The 20929-nt window shown below is 40.6% G+C and overlaps 1 protein-coding gene across 1 annotated transcript in view; it reads right to left on the bottom strand.

Annotated features, from left to right (window-relative positions):
• RYR3 (ryanodine receptor 3) overlaps nt 1–20929 on the bottom strand; it is an 869465-nt gene that overhangs the window by 673485 nt on the left and 175051 nt on the right. The window lies entirely within an intron of this gene.

The raw sequence follows: 20929 nt of genomic DNA, 5'->3' as shown, positions 1-20929 counted from the left end.
CCCCAAAATCCTGCCCACAATCACAAACATAAAGAAACAACAGTGGAATACGTATAAAGAAGAAAATGCAGTACACAGGAAAAGATCTGGAGATGACAGACCACTATTCCACAAGCCTTTAGAAGGGTTATGCACCCCCCCCCCAGAAGATGAGCACATTCCCCACTAATATAATTATATCTCCACCTTACATTTGGTTTATTGCACTAGGAGGACCCATGTCTCATATCTCCTGCAGCATTGAGTCTCATGAATAAGACGCAATTTGAAGCGCGTTGACTGTTGATCTTTCCTCACAAGTGTGTTATAGTGCTGGACACAACATGTTAGCATAAATTTTACTTACTTGAATTAAAAGTTATTTTTTTAGCAACCTTTGCCTTTCGCTGGATTTCTCCCCTTTTTTTGTTATGCAGTATGAGTGTATTAATACTCACCTACTGCTGCTCTCTCTGGTGTCCTGTGCCATTCTTCTGCTCTCCTGAATGACGTCACCACTCTTCAGACATTGCACTCTACGTGACCCCGAAGTGACTTTTACAGTATAAATCTGTGGAGCACCAGAACGAGGCTCTAGAGGCTCTGATTGTAATAGCGACTTCAGACTTACACAGAGTGTAGAATTAGCCGGCATGTCTCATTTGCGATGATGCCACTAAGAAGAGTAGAAGATCGGCGCAGGACACCAGAGAGAGCAACGGTAGCCCAGTATATTAAAACACTCATACTACATTACACGCATATACACACATTTACAGAATAAAAATGTTAGAGGGAGTGCTTTTTTAAAAGACAGATCTAGGTCTACTATATTGATGACCTGTCCAAAGGGCTCGCTCACACCACTGTGTTTCCCATCCAAGTGTGATCTGACAAAACATTGGATTGCATTAGAACCAATGTGATTCGATGGGGCTGCACACATGACTCATTTTTTCCTTGGATCGAGGAATCCAAGGAAAAAAAACTGGATGAAATCTGAGTGAAGAGACGATGGAGAACATTTCTTTATCTTCTGTGTCAATGGAGAAGATGGAGAAATTTTCTTCATCTTCTCTTTACAGTGTGATCGGATTCTCTCATTATAGAATCAGATTACACTATGATCCCACTCTAATCTAACTTTGATCATTTGCATAATTGGCCAGATTCTCAAGGGATTAGAGACTATCCGGCTGTTTAACTCTATCCTTAAGGGCCAGTCACACTAAGAGATATCGCTAGCAATATCGCTATAACTAGTGACGTTATAGCGATATTGCTAGCGATATCACTATGTCTGATACTTACCTCCGACCGGCTCCCCGCTGGTTATCGCTGATCGCGCGAGAACGTTCAGGACTGTTTCTCGTCGTCAGCTTCCTGCGGCGCTTCCTGTGGAGAGACGAGCGTGGAGCCGGGCGGGAGGACGCAGGATCGCCTGGTGTGACAGGTAAGTAGCGACCCCCGTCCCCTGCGATGTCGCTGGTGAGATCTGCCTGTGTGGCAGCTCACTAGTGATCACTTAGCGATGTACCAGCGATCCTCACCGCGTCATATCGCTGGTCGGGATCGCTGGTGCATTGCTAAGTGTGACAGTACCTTTAGTAGTCAAGAATGACAGATTTGTAGAGGTCCAACAACAGGCAAATTCATTGCAGGTAATAGGAGGTTCCACAGTCACTGAAAGTACCCAATTAACATTCAGGAGAAAGACTAAAATTATAGCTACAGGAAAGATGTATATCTTTGTACCGTGTTAGCCAGTAGATAGAAAAATATTTAGAATTGAAAGTCCTCAGTGGTTTATACCTTTTAATGGCTAACTGAAAGGATGGTAACAAATTGTAAGCTTTCGAGACTACTCAGGAAGAGTAAAACACACTCATCAAGCAAAAAATATTTGCCATAAGACCCTATAGTGCATGCACCAAGAGACAAAGTTTTTGACTTTGCAGATTTTCTGCAGCTAATAGATAAGTTGAGTCTGTTACTTATTTTTTACATGCCTTTTAATTGAAAGTTTGACACTGCTGTTTTTGTTTCTTTTTGGTATGTCATGTTTCAAATAAAGCTGCTTTGTTATTGTTACTTCCGGGTATTTGGCTTTGACAAATATTCATAGATACGGTCATGAGTGCTTTTTACATGTGGATTTTCCGCATCTAATGTAATTCCACGGTGAAAATCTGCACAGAAAATTCAGCATTCCTGCAAGAGAGATTGCAGATCTGAAACACGCATCGCAGGTCAGTTTATCCTTTATACCAGGGGTGGGCAATTAGTTTTCCCAAGGGGCTGGATAAGAAACTGGCACTGCTGTTGGAGGACAGAACCAATCAGCTGAACTTAAAGGGGCATTACGAAACCAAAGGTGAATTTCAAATTTTAAATATTCAGTGCAATAATCTAATGTCGTTTTCTAATATATTTCAATGATAATTTTCCTAATGTACCCTCTACATTCTGACTTCCTGGGTTTTTGTTTTGTTTTTTTAACTTCCGATGACATTTTGTTTGAGATTCACCAGTGCATTCTGGGATATGGGATACTCGAATGAGCTATCATCAGGGGAAGAAGCTGCGGTCACTGCCACAGCCTCTGCGCCCTCTCTGAAATGAGGCGCTATCAGTGATGTCTGTTTTGGAGGCTCAGCTAGTCCTGCTCACCTGATAATGCGTCTGTTGTAAATTCAGACCCATACTCAGTATGAGCCTCCCTGTGCTATATTCCTTTGAATGCACAGTGACAGTGCGCTCCCATGCTGGCTCTAAGAAGAAGAGATGACCCAGTAGGGACCAGTCCAGTCTCTGAAACAAATGATGTTCATTTCAATGTGGGGAATGCAGCTGTGACAGTGACCGCAGCCTCTGTCCCCTGATGACATCCCAAGCGAGTATCCCAAAATGCACTAGGATTCTCAAAAAAATGTCATTGGAAGTAAAAAACAGAACAAAAAAACAAGCAGACAGGAAGTTAGAGTAGAGATGGAATGGTAGAAAATATTTAATTGAAGTATTTTAGAAAAGTGATTAGATTATTGAATTAAATTTAGTATGAAATTCACCATCGGTTTCTGATCAACCTTTAATTCTGCATAATATTAATTTCACCACTTTATAAAAAGCAGTTGTTTATGTAATTAAGTTTACGTGAGTGTATAAAAAACCTCATGATTTTCATCCAGAAAAAGACGATTTTCCATCTGTATTGTCATCCGTATGGCATCCATTTTTATACATCAGAAGTGAATCAAATTTACAAAGTACAGTATCCATTGTTAGTAATGGAAATGTATTTGGAAAAATCGGATGCTATACGGATGATTCATGTGGCATCCATTTTTTTTTTTTTTCTTTGCACACCCATAGACTTAAACAGGCAAGTCTCATCCGAAATACAGAAGGCACTGATGCGTGTCATGATATTTCTCACACAGACATTTTCAAACTGTAATCTGAATAGCCCACTTGTATAACATTGCTCATAGTGCTCTGTGTGAGGTCGGGTTTATTTTCTATCATGGATAGCACTTGGACAAATATTACAGTCATGTGCGAACATAGCCTGACAATACTTTTTACAATAAAGCTTTACGTAACAAGTAATAGCAGTTGATCAAGCATTAAATTGGGAGCATTGGAAAAAAGTTGTTCCCCACCTTAGTCCACATGCAGAGATCCACATCACATATGTTGCAGGGGCTGACAGGCGGGGGTGAGAAATCCTTATTGCAGTGTGTGGAGTGGATGTGATAAGCCACAGATCACAGGGGGAGCACTATGGGGGATTTAACTCATATCTCTCCTGCACCTGACATACAACAGCACAAGCAATGAGCAAAGAGGAAGTAAGGGTTAACCCCCAATTACAAAGGTGAGGAGGCAGCAGAGCAGTTTGTGGAGCACATGGAATATCCCATCTGAAGACTGCATGTAGTGGAAGTGAGGGGAGGGAGGACTGCTGGACCCTGTATTCAGAAGGAATACTCAGCCCAAGTTTTATCTCCTATCAGCTGCCAGGAAGATCCAGGGAGATGCAGTGGCTACTAATTAGCTGCTCTCCCTGAACATAAGCTGCAGTCCCACAACTTTCATTCCACAGTGTGAAAGGAGGCAACATAGGTCCTATGACCTTCTCAGGACAGCAGACACACAATGCTGCCTCCCAGGTGGTATCTGGGCTCCTCTTAGAAGCTACTTGCCCATTATCTGCAGCAGATGGGTGTTGTAGTCCCTTGCTTCCCTCCTCCTGTCCTGACTGCTCTGCCTCTTGCACAGGTTTCAGCACCTCTGTAAGCCAGGAACTGAGCAGCACCCATCCAGCAATGAGAAGAAGGGGGCAGAGCTACAATCGCTTCTGGGAAAGATCAGAATCATAAATCAGTCCCTCTCTGGCCCTCTGGCTGTGTCAGCAGGCTGCACAGAAACACTCAGGGGGCCGGATGTGGCACGCGGGCCACAGTTTGCCCAAGCCTACTTTATACGTATCAAAACAATAACAATATAATGAAAAAAAGAGAAAGTAGAGAGGAGGCATGCATGAGCAATGCTCTTGCCACTGTACTCTACAGTCACATGTAAAAGCTTGGGCACCCCTGGTCAAAATTACTGATATTGTGAACAGCTAAGCAAGTTGAAAATGAAATGATCTCTAAAAGGCCTAAAGTTAAAGATGACACATTTTCTTTGTATTTTAGGCAAAAAAAACATTGTCTTCTTTTAAATTTAAAAATTACAAAAAGTAAAATCAGCATATACAAAAGTTTGGGTACCCTTGGAAATTTGTGTGCTCAGATAACTTTGACCAAGGTTTCAGACCTTAATTTGATGTTTAGTGTTATGGTTTGCTCACTATCATAGTTAGGAAAGGCCAGGTCAAGCACTTTTCCCTGCTTAATAAAAACCCAGCCTTCTCTAACTTTATGGGTTCTTCTAAGCAGCTGCCTAGCACTCTGAAAATGAAAATGGTGGAGGCCCACAAAGGAGGAGAAGGACATATGAAGATAGTAAAGTATTTTCAAGTTGCCCTTTCCTCAGTTCAAAATATAATTAAGAAATGACAACAGTGAACAGTGGAGATCAAGATAAGGTCTGGAAGGGCAAGCAAAATTTCAGTGACAGCTGCTCGTAGGATTGCTACAGAGGCAAAACAGGATCCCCACTTGACTGCAAAAGACCTTCAGAAAGATTTAGCAGACTCTGGAGTTGTGGTAGTGTTCTACTGTTCAGAGACTCCTGAACAAATATGGCCTTCATGGAAGAGTCATCAGAAGAAAACCTCTCCTGCATCCTCACCATAAAATTCAGCTTCAGAAGTATGCAAAAGAACTGTTGCGACGCAGCTTTTGGTTGACCGGAGACCAGGAGCTGCTTCCCTGTCCCTACTAGGGCGCGCCCTAGCTCCCTCTACTCCCCAGGATACTTCTGAAGATGAAGATGATGGGGCCTCCGCCATTGCCTTATCTCCTGAGTTATCCCTCCATCTGTTCTCTTCCCCCACCCAGGGAATAGGGGCGCTACTGTGCAACAAGGCAACACAAACAAGGGTTAACAGGAAACTACAGGCATACAAAATATTCACTCACATATAAAAGAGTAATGCACCAGGGAGTGAAGGTAGGGGAATAAACCAAAACAGAGAAAGATAGGGAATTACCATGCATACAAACCAAGCAACACTCACAAATAACTCCTCCAACTCTCCTTCTCATAAGAACTCCTCTCCCTCCGTTAGCCATGCAGCAATAAAGCTAGCTCTGATAAGGATTTGTATCAGAGCCCAGATTATAAATGGAAAAGGAGTAGCTAGCAGAGCTCAGCTGTGAGCACAGGGATTTCCAACATGGCTGAATAACCCCTGTTCTGCCAGAAGGAATAAAAACATTTAAAATGAAGAAGTGCTTCTTCTCAGCGCCATAGTAGGAGCAATCCGACGCTGCGTTCTTTTGGCTTCACACTATTGTGGTAACCCCATGACAAGAACATCTAAACAAGCCTGATGCATTTTGGAAACAAGCCCTGTGAAGCAATGAGGTTAAAATAGAACTCTTTGGCCACATTGACCAAATGGATGTGGAGAAAAAAGGACACCGAATTTCAGGAAACCCATTGGGGTGTATCAATCATGCTTTGGGGTTGTGCTGCAGCCAATGGCATAGGAAACATAGGTAGAGAGAATGGATTCAATGAAATTTCAGCAAAACTCTTGAAGCAAACATAATGCCATCTGTAAAAAATCTGAAGTTGAAAATAGGATGGCTTCTACAAATGGATAATGATCCTAAAAACACGTCAAATACTCAACAGGCTACCTGAAAATGTGCAAGCTGAAGGTTTTAAAATAGCCCTCATAGTCCCCTGATGAACATCATTGAAAATCTGTGGCTAGTCCTCAAATTAGCAGTGCATGCAAGATGACCCAAGAATGTCACACAACTGGAAGAATTTTCCAAATAAGAATGGCCTAAAAATACAAAGAAAATGTGTCATCTTTAGCTTTAGGCCTTTAAAAGATCATTTTATCTTCAACTTGCTTAACTGTTCACAATAACAGTAATTTTGACTAGGGATGTTCAAAGTTTTACATGTCACTGAATAGGAGAAAGAACTAGCTTAGTGCTTTCACAAACTGCCTACAATTTGGGATTACTTAATTTTCATTGACGGCTTGAAAGTTTAGAAATTTAATCATACATGATATAACTATTTTTATTTAGCTTTTTCCATCTATCAAAAGCCTTTGATGTTACCATTTCACCCTTCCTGGTCTAGTGAACTGCATATAATACACAATACAAATCAAAGGTGCCCTATATTTTTCCTTGTTATACATTACTGTACTACAAGTGGTGCAGCCATCTCATTGTGGCTTTCTCGGCTCTGCTTTAGATTCTTTACATTCTGCTGCTTCCTTAATTCTGGGAGTGTGTGCACATTCCTGACTGACACTTAGTCAGATGTCCAAAATAGACACATCAATATCTGCTGTCATGTGTTAGTGGAACAGACAAGTCGCATGTTCCAACAGTAGTCTTTATATGTTGTCAAGCTTCATAATAAAAATTCTGGACAATGTAAAATATGCATTACTATAATTATGAATAGACCATGTGTCATGAGACATTACCCTGTGTTGGAATATGTTTTGTGCAACAACTCCATTACTGTCTGAGTGTTTATTTGCTAGATTTGTATGCTATTTATAAGGTTAAAAAAAATCCCAGAGGCTCACACAGGGAGAGCATGTGACTGTATTTCCTGTTTTCCTGTGTTTGTGTATGAGAAAAGCAGCCTGCTGTAGATGCTGCACAGATAGAGACACACAAATGATTTATTCCTGATCTATTCAGGAACAAACAGGAACAATATATGATATATATTGTTCCTGTTTGTTACTGAATAAAGAAGCTCTGTTGTCACACGCTTGGAGAGTATCCTGAAAAATCCACTGCCAACACCCTGGCAGCCACACAAGATATTGAAATAAAATGGAACTGTTCCCCTCGTTTTCCCTGAAGTACACTTGTATTGTTGCAATGTATTTTGTGCGCGTCATGTTTAGTAATGTGTGTTCTAGTGATAGACTGTATTCTGCCCGGCAGTAGGGAACTTTTAGGGACGGTTAGGGTTAATAGTTGGGACTTGCCCAGAGGAAGGGTATAAAGTAAAGGGACAGAGATAGTTTCCTGTCAGGAAGTCAGATAGGGACCTAAGGTCTGATCAGTGAGCCAAGCCGCATACAGTGGGTGTCCCTGAAGTGAGAGAAGACCGAAACAACAGATTGTGTGATCAAGAGTAAAAAAGAGGAAAACAGATAGGAGTGAGGAATTCTCTGGAGACATGATCTGGAGCAGGAGGCCTAGTGGGATGGTCCCAAGTTCGCAAGACAGATAGGTAACAGGATGCATCAGAGTAGAGAACACGAGACAAAGAGTGGCCCAGGAGGCAGTTCCAAGGCATCGGCAAGCAGAAAAGCTAAGTAAATGCATCAGGGAAAAAGGAAGCGGAACCACAGGTTGAGAATTAGGACTCTCAGTTACTGAACTGTAGTGCCATTACTGAGGACAGCGGTAGCTCCCGAAGCTCTGTGCTGGGTTGTGATGAAGGCAGAGGAACTGAGGCAGGACCGTGTGAGGTTTGGAAATAAAGATTAGAAAGAATGTGTATAGAGATGTTCTATGTGTTAAGAGAAACGATTTTGAATATTTTAACCCTCTATCCACTATACATACACACTCCCCATGTTATGGTTCAGTAAAACACTTTATCTTTTGAGTGGTGTTCTCCCTCATTGAACTTGACATCTGGTCGTGGCCAGCCAAAGCCACAGGCATCATGCCTACAAAGGTGAAGCACCTCCATAGGCAAAGTCCTTTTTCATGTAGCGTGTAAAACACGAGTACCTTGCTCACGGCTACTGCCCCGAGCTACGTTACAATATGAAAAATAATGCAGACACAGCAAGTCTTATTTTTGCAGCCCATCTACACTTCTGGCACCCGCAAGCTCAAATCTTTGTAGAGATCAGCAAGGAAATTTGTCCTAGAATGCTGGGGTCATTGTATTCAAGGAGCAAGTGTTACTAGGAAGCCTACAAGTATTTAACCACTTGGACTATTTTATGTTTCATTCTGCAACAGTGATGAATCAAGTTACATTTTTGTGACATCGTTTAAGGGGTCTTTTAGTATCTGTATTATGTTTTTTACAGCAATTGAGTTATGCTGCTACAACATTTCATATTAGTTTCATATTAATTATCAGTTCAAAAAGAGCTTCTACAGTGATAGATGGATGTATTAAAAATAATATATCCCATAATATAAATTAAAATTAATATTTCGTTGTGACTTAAAGCGGACTTGTCAGTAGTCAAAAGTGGAGATTTTGGCTGCTACTTTATTTTTATTTTACTAACAAATTCAGGACGAGCTGCCACTGTATGAGTGACAGCAGACATTTAAAGAAAACTTATCACCTTCTTGAAAACCTCATTAAAGTGTTTTCCCATGAACAAAGTTAATTTTAAAATTCATTTTAATTAATAGATCTTGGAATAATAATAACTTCCACAATTGGATGTGTTTACAAAAAATGTTCCTGTGCTGAGATAATCTTATAAATGTGCCCCTGCTGTGTACTGTGTAATGGCTGTGTCTGATTGTGCAGGTACATGGTCTGATCATACCACAGCTCCTGGGCAGGGGAGGAAGCAAAAGAGTATACAGACAGGACAGCAGGGGATCACAGAGGATTCTTTTTGTGAGATAAAGCATTTCCCTGCTTGATTTTAAAAAATATTTTACCTCAAAGAATTACTTGAAATCCTGTATTTAAATGTCTATATACTTTTTTGTTTCCTGCCCTGCCCAGAAGCTGTGGTATGATCAGACACAGCCATTACACAGTACAGTACACAGCAGGGACACATTTATAAGATTATCTCAGTACAGGAACACTTTATTTAAACACATCCAATTGTGGAAGTTATTATTATTTGATTAAAATTAACTTTGTTTGTGGGACAATCCCATTAACCCCTTCATGACCTTGGGATTTTCCATTTTTGTTGTTTGCTCCCCTTCTTCCCAGAGCCATAACATTTTTATTTTACTTGCAATATGGCCATGTGAGGACTTGTTTTTTTGGGTGACGAGCTATACTTTTGAACGACACTATTTGTTTTACCATATTATGGAAAATGGGAAAAAATATTCAAAGTGCAGTGACATTGCAAAAAAGTACAATTCCACAATTTTTTTTACCATGTCTACTAAATGCTAAAACTGCCTTGCCATTCTGATGATTGTCCAGGTCATTATGAGTTTGCAGATAGCAAACATGTATAGGTTCTGTTTTATTTATGTGGTGAAAAAAATCCAAGGTTTGTAAAATAAAAATAAAAAAGCACCATTTTCCAAGCTCCATAGCGTCTCCATTTTTTGAGATTTGAGGCTGGTTGAGGGATTATTTTTTGTGCGCCGAGCTGATGTTTTTATTGATACCATTTTGGAGTAGATACAATCTTTTGATCGCCTGTTATTGCATTTAATGGAATGTTGTGGCGACAAAAAAACATACTGTATATACTTGAGTATAAGCCGACCTGAGTATAAGCCGAGGCACCTACTTTTGTAACGGAAAACTGGGATTTTATCACGTGATTGCTCAGCAGGAAGAGATGCAGGCGCTGTTGGCCAGAACGAGATGCAGTGCCAGCAACCAGGGTGCCCAGGTAGGCGAGTATGATGTGCTGGAAGATGGCAGCTGCGGCTGGCACTGTGCGCTATTACAGCAGCACAGGCTTTAGCCACAGCCACTGGCTCCTGCCTCCGTAACCCACCGCTCCTTCTCCCCTGCCGGCTTTTTGGGACAATTACTTGTGTATAAGCCGAGTGGGGAGTTTTCAGCACAAAAACAAAGTGCTGAAAAGCTCGGCTTATACACGAGTATATACGGTCATTCTGGAGTTTTGATTTTTTTTCTTGTTATGCTGTTTACAGATCAGATTAATTGCTGTTATATTTTGATAGATTGGGCAACTCTGAACACAGCGATACCAAATATGTGTAATTTTTAACATTTTTTATGGTTTTATTTTGAATGGGGTAAAAGGGATGATTTTAACTTTTGCATTTTTGCTATATTTCTTTAAAACTTTTTTCTGTTTTTTTCTACTTTTTACTTGTTTCAATAATCTCCGTAGGAGACCTGAAGCTGTGATCATCCTATTCGCTTGTGGTAAACATAGCAGGTATTATAGCAGAGTAGATCATCTGCTATAAACGCTGGCCACTGGGTGGCACTCATAGCAGAGTGGCAATGACAACCACAGGGGTCTCTTCTAGATACTGAGCTGTCATGCCAACCCATTGGTGCCCTGCGATCATGTGACAGAGGTGCAATGTGTGGGTTTAGTGATGCACTTCCGATGCGGCCTAGTTAAATGCCACTGTCAGAGGTTGACCGCGGCATTTAACATGTTATCAGCCACGAGTTGATCACAATTCCACTAGTGGCTGTTAGTGGCACAAGTCACCTGATGAAAAAAATCAGCTGTCATGCTCCAAAAAACATGAAGGCTCAGCGCCAGAGCCCGCATGGAATGCAGGAACACATCCTATGATGTATATATATGTTGTGAACGTGTTAAGTAAAGTGAGAACAAAATATATAACCTTTCTCAATAATTTATAATTAGGAAAACTATGAAAATCCAAATTTAGGCTTGCCTTCTGTTTCTTTGCTCTAATTTAGTAATGAAAGCTCCAGCTCTTAAAGAAAAAAGTTGGGTTCTCCACTACTTCACTATTTTGTCAGCTGTGTGAGACTGTCACTGTACAGCATGTTATAAACTCAGAGAAATATAGAAATTCAAAAATGGATGGGCACTCCATATGTCAAGGTGGTGTTTGTTGAAAAATATAGTAGCAAATTTCAAAGAGTCTAGGCACTCACGTAATGTTGAATAATGACAAGGAAATCCAATAGGATATGTTTTAGCCCATCCCAGGCTTTCATCAAGAATGCCGGAACTCCTTAGCAAATTTCATAAACAAATGGGACGACTTGTGCTGCAGTCTTACATCATGTTTGATTCCCATTTATTATAGAGCAAGTGAGGGGCTAAAAGGAGCAGAAATGGAGGTAGATTCTACCAAAGCTTCTCCTCAGGTATGTTTGAGTCAGAGATCAACCCTTTACCAGCAGCTATATCCTCCTTCAATAGATTTACCCATTAGAAGCAGCTATATCCTCCTTCAATAGATTTACCCATTAGAAGCAGCTGTATCCTCCTTTGAACTGCATAATACACATGAGTATCGTTTTACAAGACTAATAAATGTCAATATTCTGTATGTAGTGAGGAAAAACTTTGCCCAATTTGCATTTTTGCTGATTCACTGTCCATTAGATGCATTAGTAAATTAATTCATCATATTTTTATTCTTTTTTTTTGTGAATACAGGACAATATACAGTTATCCCATTGTATTATATGGGCTAACTAGTTGACAAAACAATGAAACAGGCCAAATCCTGCCCTATTTGAGAACAAAATTTTACTTTGCCACTTAGATACTGTCTCCCCTCATGGTTGGCATTTCCCAGAGAAATACAAAGTGGACTCCAAATACTTTGACACCAGTAAAATTCAAGTATTTAAAGGCGCACAAATATCCACCGCAGATGTAAGGCTGGTTTCACATTTGCGTTTTTTAGCGCTGGAAAAAAACGCATACCTGCGCATGCGTTTTTTCCCCTATATTTAACATGGGTGCGCATACCTGCGCGCTGGTAAGCGCATGTATGCGATTTTCATGCGCTGCGTTTTTTTGGGGTGTGCGTTGGTATTTTCCAGACGCAGCATGTTGCATTTTTTGGCCCTGCAAAAAAGCGCATGCGCACATATGCGCACGTTTTGCGCTAAAAATGGCCATTATAGCCTATGGATGCGCATATGTGCGCACTGGCATGCTCATGTATGCGTTTTTTTGCATATGCGTTTTTTTTTGTTAACCATGGAATTTAGGGGTTTGAGTTAGAGTTAGGGTTAGTTAAGGGGGTTTAGGGTTAGGGTTAGGGTCAGGGTCAGGGTTAGGGTTGGGGTCAGGGTTAGGGTTAAGTATGGTTTGGTTAAGGGTTAGGGTCAGGGTTAGGGTCAGGATTAGGGTTAAGTATGGTTTTGTTAAGGGTTAGGGTCAGGGTTAGGGTTAGGGTTAGGGTTAGGGTCAGGGTTAGGGTTAGGGTTAAGTATGGTTTTGTTAAGGGTTAGGGTCAGGGTTAGGGTTAGGGTCAGGGTTAGGGTTAGGGTTAGGGTCAGGGTTAGGGTCAGGGTTAGGGTTAGGGTTAGTTAGGGTTTAGGGTTTGGGTTAGGGTTAAGTATGATTTGGTTAAGGGTTAGGGTCAGGGTTAGGGTTAGGGTCAGGGTTAGGGTTAGGGTTAGGGTCAGGGTTAGGGTTAGTAAAGTCATGGTTTGGGTAGTGTGAGGGGCCACCTAAAAATGTTGGAAAAAAACGCAAACGCGGTAAAAACGCACTAAAAACGCATACAAACGCATAAAAACGCTGCGTTTTTTTCATGCATGCTCATAAAAATGCTTGAAAAAAACCCAGCAGTTGTATGCTTATGTATGCGTTTTTTCAATGCGTTTTTTTGCGGGAAAAACGCGCTGCAAAAAAAAGCAAGTGTGAAACTAGCCTGATAGTTGGTAAAATTTATTAAACTAAACAAAAATTTCTAGGATGATAGAAAAAAATAATACTATTTCTAACATACAGAGCTCAAATAACTTATATAGCCAAATTGTTGCTGGAATGAGGTTCATGTAAGCCACTTCCATAAAACGGTGAAGGTCCAATATTTGTATGAGAACATAAATCCATGCAATAAATAGAAAATCTATACAATAATTAAGTTGATAATGGAATAAATAGCTGTGAATGGAGATGAATGAAATAATAGAATGTATTATATAGTACAGTACAAATTATGTTGATAATAGTAGCAAAAATTGTTAAAGGTATGGTGAAAGCATAAATCTCACCAGTCAAGGGCAGATGCAGTAAGAGGTCCCATATATGCAAATTCTAAGTGATACATTAGATTCTGGAAGTAAATTGAAGTAAAATAGGTAGAGTCATGGGTTTACCTTAGGTATCCATTGCTATGACCACTAGCTAACTGTCACCTCATCAGTGGATGTATCCATGAATATCTGAGGCCCTGCAATGCCTGCACATGAGGGAAGAGACATTATGAATCAAAAAAACTATTGTCACAGGTTTACCGTAACATAGAGAGCCAGAAGACCGCAGCGCTGATTTCTCCTACTCCTGTGCTGTTTAGAAGCGCTTCACCTTCATATTAAATGGTGCAGGCTTCTTTTAGCAGTGCATTGGTTAATCTGCTCAGTTGAGAGCTCTTGGAAGCTTTCCTGCATTAAGGCTCTCAGCTTTTTACTGTTGGCCACTCCCCTTTCCTATATATTCTGAGCCCTGGCTAACACTCATAGCCAGAGGTAGCTTGTACTGCATGGTTAGAATATGGTGGTTTGTGGTGGTTGTTTGAGAAGGCATTTGGTGGATTTATCTGAGACTGTTGCTAGGTTTTGGGTCTGTGCTAATTCCCCTTCTCCTACGTTTGTGTTACCCCATCCTCCACTCCCTGGTGTTTACCTCTGTTGCTTGTGTGAGTATATTTATATGATTGGTATTTTCCTTTATCCCTGTTTGTATTACCTTGTTAGTCTGGTTGGTGTATTACGTTACACTACTACTCCCCTCTTTCCTGTGTTAGGGAAGGGTACAGACAGAGGACAGATTCAGGAGCTAAGGGAAGGTACATGGCCATAGCGTCTTCATCAAAAGAAGTAACCTGGGGAACAGGGCGAACTAGGGCGCCTCTAGCGTTAGGGACAGGGATGGAGACTCTGGTCCAGGGATACCCGACAACAGAGTCGTGACTAGGGATGAGCGAATAGCTTCGGATAACTCCTTATTCGAATAGCTATAGCGCTTACTGAATAGCTGCATTGGGAACCCGGATACCTGGAGCGCTCCCAATAATCAGCAGTTCGGCGCCGCAGCTGCACGTGTTGCGGCTGTGTGACAGTCACAACACATGCATGGAGAGACTGTGTGTTGGGCTCTATATGCATGTGTAGTAGTATTTAGTCAGCCACCAATTGTGCAAGTTCTCCCACTTATAAGGATGAGAGAGGCCTGTAATTGACATAAGTAGAACACAACTATGAGAGTCAAAATGAGAAAACAAATCCAGAAAATCACCTTGTCTGATTTGATAAGATTTATTTTGAAAATTATGGTGGAAAATAAGCATTTGGTCTTTAACAAAAGTTCATCTCAATATTTTGCTATGTATCCTTTGTTGGGAATGACAGAGGTCAAACGTTTTCTGTAAGTCTTCACAAGGTTGGCACATATTGTTGGTGGTATGTTGGCCCATTCCTCCATGCAGATCTCCTCTAGAGCAATGAAGTTTTGAGCCTGTGGCTGGGCAACATGGACTTTCAAATCCCTCCAAAGGTTTTCTATAGGTTTGAGGCTAGGGCACTCCAGGACCTTCATGTGCTTCTTACGAAGCCACTCCTTCATTGCCCTGGTGGTGTGCATGGGATCATTATAATGCTGAAAGACCCATCCACGTTCCATCTGCAGTGCCCTTGCTGATGGAAGGAAGCTTGCACGCAAAGTCTCACGATACATGGCCCATTCATTCTTTCATGTACATGGATCAGTGGTCCTGGTCCTGTTGCAGAGAAACAGCCCCAAAGCATGATGTTGCCACTCCCATGCTTTACAGTAGGTATGGTGTTCTTTAGATGCAACTCATCATTCTGTCTCCTCCAAACGCGACGAGTTTTGTTTCTACCAAAGAGTTCTACTTTGGTTTCATCAGACCGTATGACATTCTCCAAATACTCTTCTGGATAATCCAAATGCTCTCTAGCAAACTTAAGACGGGCCCAGACATGGACTGGCTTAAGCAGGGGGACACGTCTGGCACTGCAGCATCTGAGTCTCTGGCGGCGTAGTGTGTTACTGATGGCAGCCTTTGTTACGGTGGTCCCAGCTGTATGCAGGTCATTCACTAGGTCCCCCATGTGGTTCTGGGATTTTTTGCTCACCGTTCTTGTGATCATTTTGACCCCATGGGGTGAGATCTTGAGTCGAGCCTCAGATCGAGGGAGATTATCAGTGGTCTTGTATGTCTTCCATTTTCTTATTATTGCTCCCACAGTTGATTTCATCACACCAAGCTGCTTGCCTATTGCAGATTCAGTCTTGCCAGCCTGGTGCAGGGCTACAATTTTATTTCTAGTGTCCTTCGACAGCTCTTTGGTCTTCACCATAGTGGAATTTTGGAGTGTTACGGTTTGAGGTTGTGGACAGGTGTCTTTTATACTTATAACAAGTTCAAACAGGTGCCATTACTACAGGTAATGAGTGGAGGACAGAGGAGCCTCTTAAAGAAGTTACAGGACAAAATACTTATTTTCCACCATAACTTGCAAAATAAATCTTGCCATATCAGGCAAGGTGATTTTCTGGATTTGTTTTCTCATTTTGACTCTCATAGTTGTGGTCTACCTATGATGTCAATTACAGGCCTCTCTCATCTTTTTAAGTGGGACAACAAGCACAACTGGTGGCTGACTAAATACTTTTTTTCCCCATTGTACCCCAGAAGACTTGCAGCAGTAATTGCAGCAAAAGGTGGTCCTATTTTTTAAAATAATTAGAAAAGCATACATAACTTCCTTTAGACTTCACAAATACTTGCTGCTTTGTGTTGGAATATCACATAAAATCCCAATAAAATACATATAAGTTTGTGGGTGTAATGTGAAAAAAATGTAGAAAAGTTCACGGTGTATGAATACGCTTTCAAGGCACTGTATGCTATATATTCTTCATACATTTTTCATGCACAAAGCTGTAGATAATTAATCCACTATATCATGTGATTACTACCTCATGGTGATTCACCTTTATAAAGTCGTCCAGTTGTTCATTTTATTATGCATGATAAAGAAATCAGAACGGGTTTGAAATGCATTATTTTTGTAATAAAACACTGTTTTTAAAAACAAATGTCCCTGCATGTCAGTGCCCATAGTAGAACCACATTTTTCCTTGTTAGAACCATTTATTTGGTTGAACCTTATCCTGGCTGAGGGGAAATAGCAGCAGTCAGCATAATTTATTCATACGCTAATCTCAGGGTTGTGCTTGGCATTTGCAAAACTCCCCGAGTTACCACTTTTGATTTTTCATGTTAAATTATGTTTTTTGTATGCTATGGAGATTTTTTTTTTCTAGAATTTGTTTTAGGGCTTTCCTGAACATGGGGTATTGAGAGGGTATGTACACACGTTGCGGATTTTGCTGCGCAAATTTTTCTAAATCCGCAGGTAAGATTACCTGCATTTTACCTGCGGATTTAGTGCAGATTTCCTGCAGATTTTGTGTGGATTTCACCTGCGTTTTTACACCTATGGATTCTAATAATGGAAGAGGTGTAAAAACGCAGCGGAATCCGCACAAAGAAATGACATGCTGCGGATTCAAATCTGCAGCAAATCTGCGCGGATTTTTCCGCAGCATGTGCACAGCGTTTTTGGTTTTACATAGAATATAATGGTACTGTACACCGCAGGAGAATCTGCTGCGGATCCGTAGGGCCAAATCCGCTGCGAATCCGCAGCAAAATCCGCAACGGATCCGCAGCAGAATCTGAAATGTGTGCACAGACCCTTAGGCTTCTGGGCTCAATGCAAAATCGGTAACAAGGCCATATAATATACTGATGTGGTGCCTTCTAATATGACAAAGGGATCTCTGGGCCCCTTAGACAGCAGGGTCCAATTGTGACTACTAACTTTGATCACATATAGCAACAGCCCTGATAATTAGCTCTGAGTTAAAAAAAATATATTAAAAAATGCCTAATTAGCTGTTTATTTTGGCTAAATATGAAGGAATACATTATAAATGATTGCACCTGTCATTGCGCTAATGATTCTATAATGGATGGTTGCTTTCCGTGTGCAGTATACTTTCTTACATATTTTGAATTCTAAACGGGGACACAGCAGATTAGGTTAACAGAACAGCGATGCAGTGCCAGCGATGAGTGAGGGCACGTCTTGCCTGCAGACATACCGAACATGACAGCAGCTGGACGTGATACTGCAGTGCCTCTGAATTGTAATACTTGCTCTGTATTGAAATGCCAGCTAGGATGTATTATGTGTGGCACATCTTACATTCGCTATGCCAGGAAAGGTGTTATATTGTAAAGCTCCAGGGCTATAGTGCTTTCACGATGCTATGTGCTGTCGAGTTATTCAGGCGAATTTAATAATCAGCGCAACTACTGTACCTGCCTGAAATGTAATTCATGGCTGTTTTCTCCCCCTGCAACTTATGCATTATTCAAAGCACAATCACAGAGATGCAGCAGCAGAAACTGCACAGACACTTTATTTGACAGAGCAAGGTTCTCTAATCTTAGCAGTGTAAATTGTGTTTCTGAATCTACACTTACATAGTAAAAACATGTCAAATAATATATGGTATTTAATTCATGTTTAAATTTTAATTTTAAAGGAGCATATTTTGTACCCCCCTAGGCTATCCAGTATGGAAATAACATTGGTCATGGAAGCAGGGCCGCCATCGGGGCATTACTGCCCTGACTGGCGTATGGGGCCCGATCAGCAGAGGGGGCCCGCATCGGGCCCCGTCATCTCTACCCATCGGGCCCCACTGCCAAGTGGCACAAGACCGCTGAGCCCATTAACTGGCTGCAGTGGTCACATGCCATAGATTTCACGGCTGCAGTCTGTCAAAAAAAAAACAAAACAAAGGCAGCAATGTGCTACCATTTTCTATGTCTATCAGAGACTTTACACATTCTGACAATGACAGCATCACTCGGACAGCATCAGGGCTGTGCAGGAAGACCCTACCCACTGGTATGTCAGATTATTTAGATAATATTTCTAGGAAAGACAAAAAACAGCATTTGCATGCATGGTTGCAGTCATATACCTGCTAGATTCTCATCTGCTTCTCTCAATAGCGCTACAGAGGTCTGTCACAGTGGTGGAGTTTCTTTAAAAAGGATGTGTCACAAGATTTCACAATATCAATTGCATAAATAATTAAATTGATTTCTTAGACCTGACGAACCAGTTGTACTTATTGAAGTTTTTGGGAAAATATTGGCAAAATTATGATTTGTTTAGCCACAATGCATTGCGGCCACGACATGTGAATGAAGCCCAATGTTGCCTTTCACTATCTTAAGTGTAATTTTCTTAACATGTTCCCTTTTACCTCTGCCTGACATAGGATATACAGCTAGGGGCTGTATTTTTCAGCCAGCAACTGCTTTTAACAGCAATGGATGAGAACTTTGCTGCTTTTAAACCATTTAAATGCGCAATAAGTTTCTGACTGCAACATAAGTTACCCAATTGCACAGCACAAACATTCCAGCACCCACCACACCCCACCATCAACCCACTGTGCCATGGCCATCAAGAGACGGCTGATGGCCCACATCTTTGGCATCAAAGTGGTCCTATAAAGATAGATCATTAATATTTCTATAAACTGCAATATTATAGTATTACAGAATGCAGAACATTTGTTTGCAGGTTCAAATCCCCTCAGTGGACTTACACAAAAAAAAACAAATATTTAAAAAAAAAGAGTAAAAAAAATTCTACTAAAGATCTACTATAAATAAAAAAGTCCACTTTTTCAAAAGCTAAAATTGTTTAAAATACTAAAATTACTACTGCACTTCCCTCCAAAAAAGCAATAAAAAGCTATCAAAATGTTCTATAAGCCCCAAAATGGTCTCCATAAAAATATCAGGTCAGTGAATAAGAAACAAGCTCTCACATAGGTATATTTATGGAAAAAATAAAAAAGTTATTGGTTTCAGAAAAAGGCAATACTACCAATTGTTTTTTGTTTTTTTTTACTTAGTTTTTACATTTTTAACCCCTTTGTGACAGAGCCAATTTGCGGCTTAATGACCAAGCCAATTTTTACAATTCTAACCACTGTCACTTTATGTGGTTATAATTCTGAAATGCTTTAATGATACTAGTGTTAACATTTCTTCAATTTGACTTGGTTTATTTATGAAAAAAATGAAAATATGGTGAAAATTTTTTAAATTTAGCAATTTTAAAACTTTTAATTTTTATTCCCTTAAATCAGAGAGCTATGTCACACAAAATACTTAATAAATAACATTTCCCACATGTCTACTTTACATCAGCACAATTTTAGAAACAAATTTTTTTGTTACACAGTTATAAGGGTTAAAAGTTGACCAGCAATTTCTCATTTTTACAACAAAATTTACAAAACCATTTATTTTTAGGGACCACCTCACATTTGAAGTCACGTTGAGGGGTCTATATGACAGAAAATACCCAAAAGCGACACCATTCTAAAAACTGCACCACTCAAGGTGCTCAAAAACCACATTCAAGAAGTTTATTAACCCTTTACGTGCTTCACAGGAACTGAAGCAAAGTGAAGGAAAAAATGAACATTTAACTTTTTTCACAAACATTTTACTTCAGAACCAATTTTTCTTATTTTCACAAGTGTAAAAAGAGAAAATGAACCACAAAATTTGCTTTGCAATTTCTCCTGAATACGTTGATACCCCATATGTGGGGGTAAACCACTGTTTGGGCGCACAGCAGAGCTCAGAAGAGAAGGAGCACCGTTTGACTTTTTCAGCACAGAATAGGCTGGAATTGAGATCAGGCGCCATGTCGCGTTTGGACAGCCCCTGATGTGCCTAAACAGTGGAAACACCTCACAAGTGAAACCATTTTGGAAACTATACCCCCCCAAGGAACTTATCTAGAAGTGTGGTGAGCACTTTTAACCCCTAAGTGCTTCGCAGAAGTTTATAACGTAGAGCCATGAAAATAAAAAATCATATTTTTTCCACAAAAATGATCTTTTGCCCCCAATCTTTTTTATTTTCCCAAGGGTAACAGGAGAAATTAGACACTGAAAGTTGTTATGCAATGTGTCCTGAGAATGCCGATACCCCATATGTGGGGGTAAACCACTGGGCGCACGGCAGAGCTTGGTAGGGAAGGAGCGCCGTTTGACTTTTTCAACACATAGTTGGCTGGAATTTCACATTTGGAGAGCCACTGATGTACCTAACAAGTGGAAACACACCAAATTCTAACTCCAACCCTAACTCAAACACACCTCTAACCCTAATCCCAACCCTAACCATAACCCTAACCATAACCCAAACCCCAACACACCCATAACCCTAATCCCAACCCTAACCATAACCCTAACCACAAGCCTAACCCTAATACCAACCCTAATCCCAACCCTAGCCCAAATTCTAACCCTAGCCTCAAC

This window comes from Dendrobates tinctorius, unplaced genomic scaffold, assembly GCF_039654945.1.
Source record: "Dendrobates tinctorius isolate UK_male_01 unplaced genomic scaffold, ASM3965494v1 ptg000186l, whole genome shotgun sequence".
NCBI lineage: Eukaryota > Metazoa > Chordata > Amphibia > Anura > Dendrobatidae > Dendrobates > Dendrobates tinctorius.
Note: the sequence above shows the minus strand (reverse complement) of the source record. Positions and strands in the feature narration are given on the sequence as shown.